Source organism: Astatotilapia calliptera, chromosome 14 (genome assembly GCF_964374335.1).
Source record: "Astatotilapia calliptera chromosome 14, fAstCal68.1, whole genome shotgun sequence".
Lineage (NCBI taxonomy): Eukaryota > Metazoa > Chordata > Actinopteri > Cichliformes > Cichlidae > Astatotilapia > Astatotilapia calliptera.
The window spans coordinates 29639130-29649557 of NC_137435.1; the positions used below are offsets into that span (position 1 = coordinate 29639130).

The 10428-nt window shown below is 39.9% G+C and overlaps 1 pseudogene across 1 annotated transcript; it reads right to left on the reverse strand.

Moving 5' to 3' along the window:
* Positions 1 to 677: 677 nt before the first annotated feature.
* On the reverse strand, positions 678 to 5487 carry LOC145420128 (spastin pseudogene; annotated as a pseudogene). Its single transcript, XR_013901426.1, has one exon. The product of XR_013901426.1 is annotated as a spastin pseudogene (transcript).
* Positions 5488 to 10428: the final 4941 nt, after the last annotated feature.

Sequence of the window (10428 nt, forward strand, 5' to 3'; positions counted from 1 at the left end):
ACAAATGCAGGTTTTATTGCTGGGAGCTTCCCGTGATGCACTGACTATTTCTTCTTCCATGACACTAATGTTTTGTCTTTGCTTCATCATTTATGTACTGTACTGTATCCCCAGTTTTCCAGCGAGGGCTGCGTACATTTTGATTGCATTAACGTTTTTATCCAGCCTTTATGTGCAAGCTTGAGCTGCAAAATTCAAATGTAGTTACTGACAGGCCAAAGTGCAACAGGGAAGAGATTAAATGGGATCAAAGGGAGTGGCATTATAAATTCCTTCCTTCCTGAGATTCAAATCCTCCAATCAAAACGGTGCCAGCAATGCAAAGACAGATTTCTTTAAAAGATTGCACACAATAACAAAGTCAGTCGTTTATTTATTAAAGCACTGTTAATAATTTTAGTTGCTGCTATTTCAAATAAATGTTTGGTACAACAAATTTCTCCGTGTTCTGTCTCAGGCTTTATTCGGGCCCTGGTACTAGAGCTATGGTCTGTTCTTGAGTGCAGCAGTGACGACATCAGAGTGGTCCGTCCCAAACCAACTCCCATTGACCCCACAGATAGGAGTTGCATTAAGGTATTGTATGTATGTGCGTGCGTGTGTGTGTGAGAGAGAGAGGGAGAAGGAGAAACTTCCTGGAGCCCACAGTGCCCCAATTTTTAGATATCTACATAATAGTACAGACACAGATCTCTTAGAAGTTTTGCTTTTCCATCATGTTTTTAGCTCACTGGTTACAAAGGTGTTTAAATTGATTAAAATTAAATTGATTCCAATTATTATTAACCCAGGACTCAGAATAGTGGTCCATGTGTTGCTGTGATACCAGCAGCCATGTAGAAAATTCACTTGTGAATATTCATATTTAAGAAACTGGCAATAGTGATTTTGTTAACAAGAAAGGCTTTTTGCTGATTGGTTTATGGGTGTCTGGGCAAATAAGCCTTACTTTCATAAGACTGCATTTTTAGTTATGTTTTTGGCAGAATTTCTCTCAGGAAAGCTTCAACAAGCTCCAGCGTGAGCCTGTCTGTGTGTGTCTGATGCTTGGCCTCTGACAGCAGCCAAGTCATCTCTCTCAGAGAGACTAGCCAAGTGAATACGGACAGCCAGTGATGTGTAAACTGTGTCCTGCCACAGGCGACTTTAAAGTCTGCCTTATCAGTGGGTTATACATATATGCTGAGGTCAAAGGAAAACTAAATATACACACACCAGCACTTTGGTGAATTAACTCGAGTCTTTGCTTTAATCTGTGCTAAGTACAGTAGGAGGTTTGGTAGTACATATGAAGATAAGTTCACACATGCACAGAAACATCAGAAGACACATGAAAGTATAGATATTTCTATTTTAGAAAAAAAAATCCATCGTATCTTGTTTTTTTCTTTACGTTTCTTTGAAGCTGTTTAATATAATCTAAGTTGTAGCTCGTTTGTGCAAGTGTCTCTCTTTTTTTCCTTTGATGCTTTTGATGATATATTTTCCCTGTTCTACCAGACCCAGTGAAAAATGCAGGGAGCTTTCCTGTAGTTTAATATTCTTCAGGCTGCAATAGGTTTCTGCTCAACCACTCTGCTCAGAATATATGTCTTATTCAGTTTTGAGAGTGTGGTAAACCATGTTTTATCTTTGCAATCATAAATTCTTTTTACATTTTGTTTTGCTTTGAATACTACAGATATTATTTGTCATATTATCGGTAGTGTTTGTAGTTGAATAGTGTTATATTATTATTATGTGTTAGGATTTGATCAATCCATGACGTGCACAAATGCATTCACAATGGTCTTTAAAAGCAAATACATTTTTTCTCTCTAACAGCTGCTGTATTTACTTTCCTCTTCAGTCCTTCCTGTACTTGGTCAACCTCCTCTCCTCTTCCCAGTCGGTGTGGCAACTGCTGGGCCGACAGTCTTTGGCCAACAAAAGCGAATACACCCTGAGGGAGATGCCAACCTCCATACCTGTAAGTGTTTTTCTTCTTCTTCTTTTCCACACACTGCAGTTTTTTTTGTCATCCATCTGAGGGCATGTTTGCACTTTTTATTTGGCCTCCAAACACCACCCACCCATTTGTTTTACTTCAAACGCATTCAAATAAACCCTCTCACACTGAGACTGATATACGTTCTCCACCTTACCCATTGTAAATTTCCACACAGTTTTCGTTTTGCACCCTATCCGGTGCATTCTTGTTCAAAGCCTCTCATTTTACTCCACAGGATTTGATTGACAGACTGATTGCCGTGAATTCGGATGGGAAGATTCATTCTCTCTTCCACTACGAAGAGAGTCACACATTCGGCCTAAGGTGGGATTCATTATTTTTTTCATATTACTTAACATCAGTGGGGAAGTAGACGATATCAGATTATCACCTGGTGACTGCACACACACTTCAGCCTCTGGCAATAGGAGACTGGCATGGTGACGTAATCGGCCTTAAAATGCGGCCTTTAAGGCTGCAGACCCTGAATTGGGATACAGCCTCTGAATCGCTGCATCTTGTAGCTGTGTCGTCTTAAATTGGTCATGTGATTTTGACGCGCCGGCGCGTCCGGCAACCCCAGAGGTTTAACTTAATATTTAAGTGTCTCTTGGTTTTAGACTAGTTGTTTAGTCTAATTTGATGTTTTAAACCAGAAAAGGAAGAAGAGGGCTTAGAATTACAGGTAAGAACTGCTCAGTGGTATGTGATAAACTGTAAATGTAAAGCTTACAGGTCAGTCCTCATGTTTTTAAATCAGATTTTGAGTCTATACATGGCACATTATGCTTTTGCATGTTGTGAAATGTGCTGCAAAACAAACTGAGGTAAACTAACTGGTTTACTGTGATGGATTTAAAGTGCGTGTGACTGGTGCGCAGTGGCTGTGGTGCTCACGGTCAGAGTTCAGTCACAAAGAGGGTAACAGAGATGAATTTAAAGTTAAGGTGATGGTGCTTAGATTCATTCACAGACTGAAACCTTCACACCAACTTTATCCTGTGTCTCTTAGTTTTAGACTAGTTGTTTAGTCTATTTTGATGTTTTAAACCATATCACAGGGTTTTTACTTCACCATTTACGGGGTTTTAACAAGCAAACAAAAGACAGATCGTGATGTTTGAAAATGTTTTGGAAATATTCTTTAAAGATTAGATGTAAAATACGCAGAGGACAAATTCAATTGGTTTATTAGTTTATTACATAAGTTGAAAAAAAGTTAAACAAGTAAATAAAGAAACAACGTAAAAGAAAAGTAAACAAAACAAATCGGTAAATAAAGGAAAATGGTAATAAGAAGGGAAAAAAAAAGAAAAGAGAAAACCCCAACAATCCCCTCTGAGCAAGCACTAGGCGACAGTGGGGAAGAAAAACTGCCTTTAAACGGGCAGAAACTTCCGGCAGAACCAGGCTCACGAGGGGCAGTCAACTGCCGGGACTGGTTGGGGTGAAAAAAGATGAAGGAGAGAGGGAAGAAGTGTTAGGAGAGAAGGGGAGAGGAGAGGTGAAAATTAAGATGGAACAGAGGTGGAGGGAGACGAGGTGACGTCAGCAGTAGAAAAAATAGAAAGAGTAGAAAAAGCAGGAGTGTCCCTCCTCCAGAAGAAGCGGAAACGTTTTTTCTTCTTTTCCATGAGCTTTTCCACGACCACTTTTTTCTCTAGGATGAGGGTTCTCAACTGATCGGTTGTTTCTTCAACTTCCTTCTCAAGTTTCTGGCATCTTTGCTCCATTTCTTTTAATAGATTGCACTTGTCTGTATTTTGCTGTTGTTTTTCCTTGTGCATCTTTTCTAACTGCTCATTTCTTCTTGTGATTTCTTGAAGCTTACGCTGCAGGTCTTCATTTATTTTCTCTTGTTGCTGCTTTTGTGCAAGCATTTCAGCGTTTTCACACTTCAAGTTGTCTGAGTTCAACAACATCTCATTAATGACCTCTGAGTGTTTTTTCGCCATTTCATTGATCCTACGCTGCATCTTTGAACATCGTTTTTCCAATACTTCTCCTTCCAGTTCAGGTGTTCTGTCCTTCATTGTATTAATTTGTTCAGTTGTAGATTTCTTCTCTCCAAGTCCTGGAGAATACGTTTTTTTTCTTTTTCCTGTTGCTCTTTCTCTTGAAGAAGCTCTTTATTTTTGCACTCTGTTTCATCCAGCCTGACTGGATTTGGATTTATTGAAGAAGGACCACCAAAATCTTTGTTCTATTTGGTGTACATGTTAAGAGTTGCTGGACTAACAGTTGGTTTGATTTGCTTCAGAGAATCCTCAAAGTCTTTTATCTTAATGTTGCGCACCTCAGCAGCAGCTATAACACGGACTTGTTCTGGTGCCAACTCTCTTATTGGGCCAAGTGCAGCATCTTTGGCTAATGCTGTCAAATCGCTCCCTGAATATCCTTCAGTCACTTTTGCAAGACAGGACAGTTCGTCTTGGCTCAGTGGACTCCCGTGCGTTCCCAAAAGATTTTTCAGCAGCGTAAATCTTGTCTTCTCATCGGGTAAGGTCACATATACTCTTTTTGCAAAGCGCCTTAATATTGCTTCATCGAGCTCCTGGGGCCTGTTCGTTGCTCCCATTACAAGTACTCTGTCATCCTTTCCTGACTGCAACCCGTCAAACTCAATGAGGAACTCAGTTTTTAAACGGCGAGAGGCGTCGTGCTCCCCCTCCCTCCTTTGACAGAGCAAGCCGTCCACTTCATCGATGAAGATTACTGAGGGCTGTCTCTCTCTTGCAACTGCAAAGAGTGCTCGTACGAGCTTCTCGCCTTCTCCCACATATTTGGAGGTCAAACTAGCAGCACTGATGTTGAAGAATGTTGCATTAGACTCTGCAGCAACTGCTTTGGCGAGCATGGTCTTCCCATTTCCTGGTGGGCCAAATAAAAGCAAGCCACGTGCAGGAGCTCTCAGACCAGTAAAGAGATCAGGTCTTAAGGCAGGAAGGATGACAATTTCTTGAAGTGCTTGCTTTGCCAGATCCTGCCCTGCGATGTCATCAAATGACACAGTCGCTCCACTGTATACAATTTCATTTGTAATTAAGCTGACCAGTTTACTGTCCACATTCTTTTTCATATCCCTCTTCGGGGGCTGTTTCACAGCTGCCGGTCTTCCATTCTGAGTTTTTCCCACCCGAGCGGTTTTCTTTGCATCAGTTATTCTTAATGGAGGTCTTACAGAAGTGGAGGGTCTGATGGTGGTGGAAACACCTGCGGGTTGACTTTTAGGAACTGACTTTGGCTTACTTGCAATTGTTTTGGTCGACATTTCTCTTGCGCGACTTCCCCCCTGTTCACAGTCATAACACGGTAAACTAGTCATAAACGAAAACGTTTAGGCTATTTATCGCATTTAAAGGTCTTTCTTTGGGACAACGTCACAGAACACAGAAACGTCACAGGGCTTTGGAGCGTGATGTTACAGAGGTTTACAAATACTTTCAAATATAGCTCTGGTCGAACGTTTGAAGGCTGCGAACAAACTGACTAAAACTTGCTGCTCCTGACCCCTATTTATAGAAAAACTTCAAAGGCTCAAAGGCATGTGCTTGTGACATCATCACATGTCCTTGTGACATCATCACATGTCCTTGTGACATCATCACTCTTCATGAATCAGATTGTCACATGACATTTTAGAATGGGGATGTTTTTTTTTAAACCGTTTTCAAATTTAACCCTCTGTGGTCCAGGGTATAATTGGCCGTTCTTGACTATTTTTGATTTTACCTCTATATTTCACCTTTAAAATATGTTTTTCTTGCCTTATTTGGCACCATTATTTTCAGCACAACCTCAAATATCTGAAATTTGAGTTATTGTTTTCATTTTGGTATACTATATTAGCACAGTTGATCTAAATTAATAACACAATAAATTGTGTGTGCATCTCCTGTTTTGTCATGGTTGTATGTCCCGGTTCGTGACAGGCTGCATGAGCTCATCTGGTGGGAGTGTAGTACTGTAGTATTTCAGGCATAAAAACGTGGTTTTCACAGACCTTGTCACAGGGTCTGAGTCTAAGATTCAAATTGTAAACACACAAACACTCAGGCTTGCTGCAAACCTTAGCTGATCCCCCGTGGGCTTAATTTACTGCCATTGTTTACGCACCATTGTAATTGCTTCTCTAGTTTGGCATTACACTTTAATTATGGAATGTAATTATATTTTGTCTATTTTTAGTTGTGGCATTGTGTTGTAATTAATGAAGGGCCTGCACACTCCAATATCAATTTACAATTTAAATTCTCCACAGCATGTTTAACTACATTATGTTGTGCCTTTCCAGAATCCCAGATTTACTTACACATCTCCCTTTATGATACATTAGTACTACATTTGACCTAAACCTTTTCCATCCTTTTTCCAAACTCTCATTCATTTTTTACCTGATAACCAAAAACTGTGATAGTGAAAGGCTGAAATATTTCTAGGGGTATGAGATTTCTGTGTGTTTTCTGTAGGTGAGCAGCTGCGAGAAGTTTGGCTACGGGGTGATGGTGACACAGGTGGCAGCAACTGCTCCGGGAGTTGTGGCTCTGCACAGTTCAGGTACTATTGCAGTTATTTGGACACAACAAACACTTGTCAGCTGTGATGCTTAAGGCTTATATTATAAGTTGTTGTTGTTGTTTTTGTGTTGTCGGTATAAAGGAGACTTAAGGCAGCTTAGGGAGAAATGTATTTGTCAAACCGTTTTTGTTTGGGTAAGAAAGAGTAAGAAGAGGCGTTCTTTTTTGATAAATGGATTCACATATCAGTTGTATACTGATACTAGGTTTATCCATATGCAAAAGGCTCCAGGAAATACCGTACTCTTGTCAAAAGAGGTCAAAAAATGAAGCTAGTGAACAAATATTTTAATCCTGCATTCTTTCTATTGGCTAGAAGGGGCGACTCAACTGGTTATGGGAAAAGAAGTCTGATTACTTATCAGCCCTTCGCTTATAACAGCACCGCTGCGTTCTGAAACCTATTCTCTCCTATGACTTTACCCACGCAAGAACAGTTCCCTGCTGTGTTGAGCAGCGCTGGCTGTGGAGCACTCATGTGTTCCATGATGTGACATATGTTTGTGCCATCGATAAAAAGGCAGACTGACAGAAAGAAGGATGACCTCAAAAAGTGATATAGTCCAGACAGAGCTTACAAATGATGGGCCATTTGCTAAACCTGCAGCACACACTGCTTTCTATGTGAAAGAACCATTCTGTGAGAAAAACTCTACTGCTCATTTGATCTATGACCTCTGAAAAACAGTTCATGATTTCCATTACTATTCAATTATATAAAAAAAGTACATTCCCTGGGTTATACAGCACTGATATGCAAAGCTTAATTGTATATCTGTAACTCTAGAACTGCAGTATTTATAGTTTTCTTAGTTTAATATTTCAATTTCATATTCTTCTTCTAAGTATAAAATCCCTTTTGTTATATTTGTCTCATTAATTTAACTGAAATACACTGAAAATTGCTCACAAATTAAGGTTTATGTGTCAATACAAATGCAGGTTTTATTGCTGGGAGCTTCCCGTGATGCACTGACTATTTCTTCTTCCATGACACTAATGTTTTGTCTTTGCTTCATCATTTATGTACTGTACTGTATCCCCAGTTTTCCAGCGAGGGCTGCGTACATTTTGATTGCATTAACGTTTTTATCCAGCCTTTATGTGCAAGCTTGAGCTGCAAAATTCAAATGTAGTTACTGACAGGCCAAAGTGCAACAGGGAAGAGATTAAATGGGATCAAAGGGAGTGGCATTATAAATTCCTTCCTTCCTGAGATTCAAATCCTCCAATCAAAACGGTGCCAGCAATGCAAAGACAGATTTCTTTAAAAGATTGGACACAATAACAAAGTCAGTCGTTTATTTATTAAAGCACTGTTAATAATTTTAGTTGCTGCTATTTCAAATAAATGTTTGGTACAACAAATTTCTCCGTGTTCTGTCTCAGGCTTTATTCGGGCCCTGGTACTAGAGCTATGGTCTGTTCTTGAGTGCAGCAGTGACGACATCAGAGTGGTCCGTCCCAAACCAACTCCCATTGACCCCACAGATAGGAGTTGCATTAAGGTATTGTATGTATGTGCGTGCGTGTGTGTGTGAGAGAGAGAGGGAGAAGGAGAAACTTCCTGGAGCCCACAATGCCCCAATTTTTAGATATCTACATAATAGTACAGACACAGATCTCTTAGAAGTTTTGCTTTTCCATCATGTTTTTAGCTCACTGGTTACAAAGGTGTTTAAATTGATTAAAATTAAATTGATTCCAATTATTATTAACCCAGGACTCAGAATAGTGGTCCATGTGTTGCTGTGATACCAGCAGCCATGTAGAAAATTCACTTGTGAATATTCATATTTAAGAAACTGGCAATAGTGATTTTGTTAACAAGAAAGGCTTTTTGCTGATTGGTTTATGGGTGTCTGGGCAAATAAGCCTTACTTTCATAAGACTGCATTTTTAGTTATGTTTTTGGCAGAATTTCTCTCAGGAAAGCTTCAACAAGCTCCAGCGTGAGCCTGTCTGTGTGTGTCTGATGCTTGGCCTCTGACAGCAGCCAAGTCATCTCTCTCAGAGAGACTAGCCAAGTGAATACGGACAGCCAGTGATGTGTAAACTGTGTCCTGCCACAGGCGACTTTAAAGTCTGCCTTATCAGTGGGTTATACATATATGCTGAGGTCAAAGGAAAACTAAATATACACACACCAGCACTTTGGTGAATTAACTCGAGTCTTTGCTTTAATCTGTGCTAAGTACAGTAGGAGGTTTGGTAGTACATATGAAGATAAGTTCACACATGCACAGAAACATCAGAAGACACATGAAAGTATAGATATTTCTATTTTAGAAAAAAAAATCCATCGTATCTTGTTTTTTTCTTTACGTTTCTTTGAAGCTGTTTAATATAATCTAAGTTGTAGCTCGTTTGTGCAAGTGTCTCTCTTTTTTTCCTTTGATGCTTTTGATGATATATTTTCCCTGTTCTACCAGACCCAGTGAAAAATGCAGGGAGCTTTCCTGTAGTTTAATATTCTTCAGGCTGCAATAGGTTTCTGCTCAACCACTCTGCTCAGAATATATGTCTTATTCAGTTTTGAGAGTGTGGTAAACCATGTTTTATCTTTGCAATCATAAATTCTTTTTACATTTTGTTTTGCTTTGAATACTACAGATATTATTTGTCATATTATCGGTAGTGTTTGTAGTTGAATAGTGTTATATTATTATTATGTGTTAGGATTTGATCAATCCATGACGTGCACAAATGCATTCACAATGGTCTTTAAAAGCAAATACATTTTTTTCTCTCTAACAGCTGCTGTATTTACTTTCCTCTTCAGTCCTTCCTGTACTTGGTCAACCTCCTCTCCTCTTCCCAGTCGGTGTGGCAACTGCTGGGCCGACAGTCTTTGGCCAACAAAAGCGAATACACCCTGAGGGAGATGCCAACCTCCATACCTGTAAGTGTTTTTCTTCTTCTTCTTTTCCACACACTGCAGTTTTTTTTTGTCATCCATCTGAGGGCATGTTTGCACTTTTTATTTGGCCTCCAAACACCACCCACCCATTTGTTTTACTTCAAACGCATTCAAATAAACCCTCTCACACTGAGACTGATATACGTTCTCCACCTTACCCATTGTAAATTTCCACACAGTTTTCGTTTTGCACCCTATCCGGTGCATTCTTGTTCAAAGCCTCTCATTTTACTCCACAGGATTTGATTGACAGACTGATTGCCGTGAATTCGGATGGGAAGATTCATTCTCTCTTCCACTACGAAGAGAGTCACACATTCGGCCTAAGGTGGGATTCATTATTTTTTTCATATTACTTAACATCAGTGGGGAAGTAGACGATATCAGATTATCACCTGGTGACTGCACACACACTTCAGCCTCTGGCAATAGGAGACTGGCATGGTGACGTAATCGGCCTTAAAATGCGGCCTTTAAGGCTGCAGACCCTGAATTGGGATACAGCCTCTGAATCGCTGCATCTTGTAGCTGTGTCGTCTTAAATTGGTCATGTGATTTTGACGCGCCGGCGCGTCCGGCAACCCCAGAGGTTTAACTTAATATTTAAGTGTCTCTTGGTTTTAGACTAGTTGTTTAGTCTAATTTGATGTTTTAAACCAGAAAAGGAAGAAGAGGGCTTAGAATTACAGGTAAGAACTGCTCAGTGGTATGTGATAAACTGTAAATGTAAAGCTTACAGGTCAGTCCTCATGTTTTTAAATCAGATTTTGAGTCTGTACATGGCACATTATGCTTTTGCATGTTGTGAAATGTGCTGCAAAACAAACTGAGGTAAACTAACTGGTTTACTGTGATGGATTTAAAGTGCGTGTGACTGGTGCGCAGTGGCTGTGGTGCTCACGGTCAGAGTTCAGTCACAAAGAGGGTAACAGAGATGAATT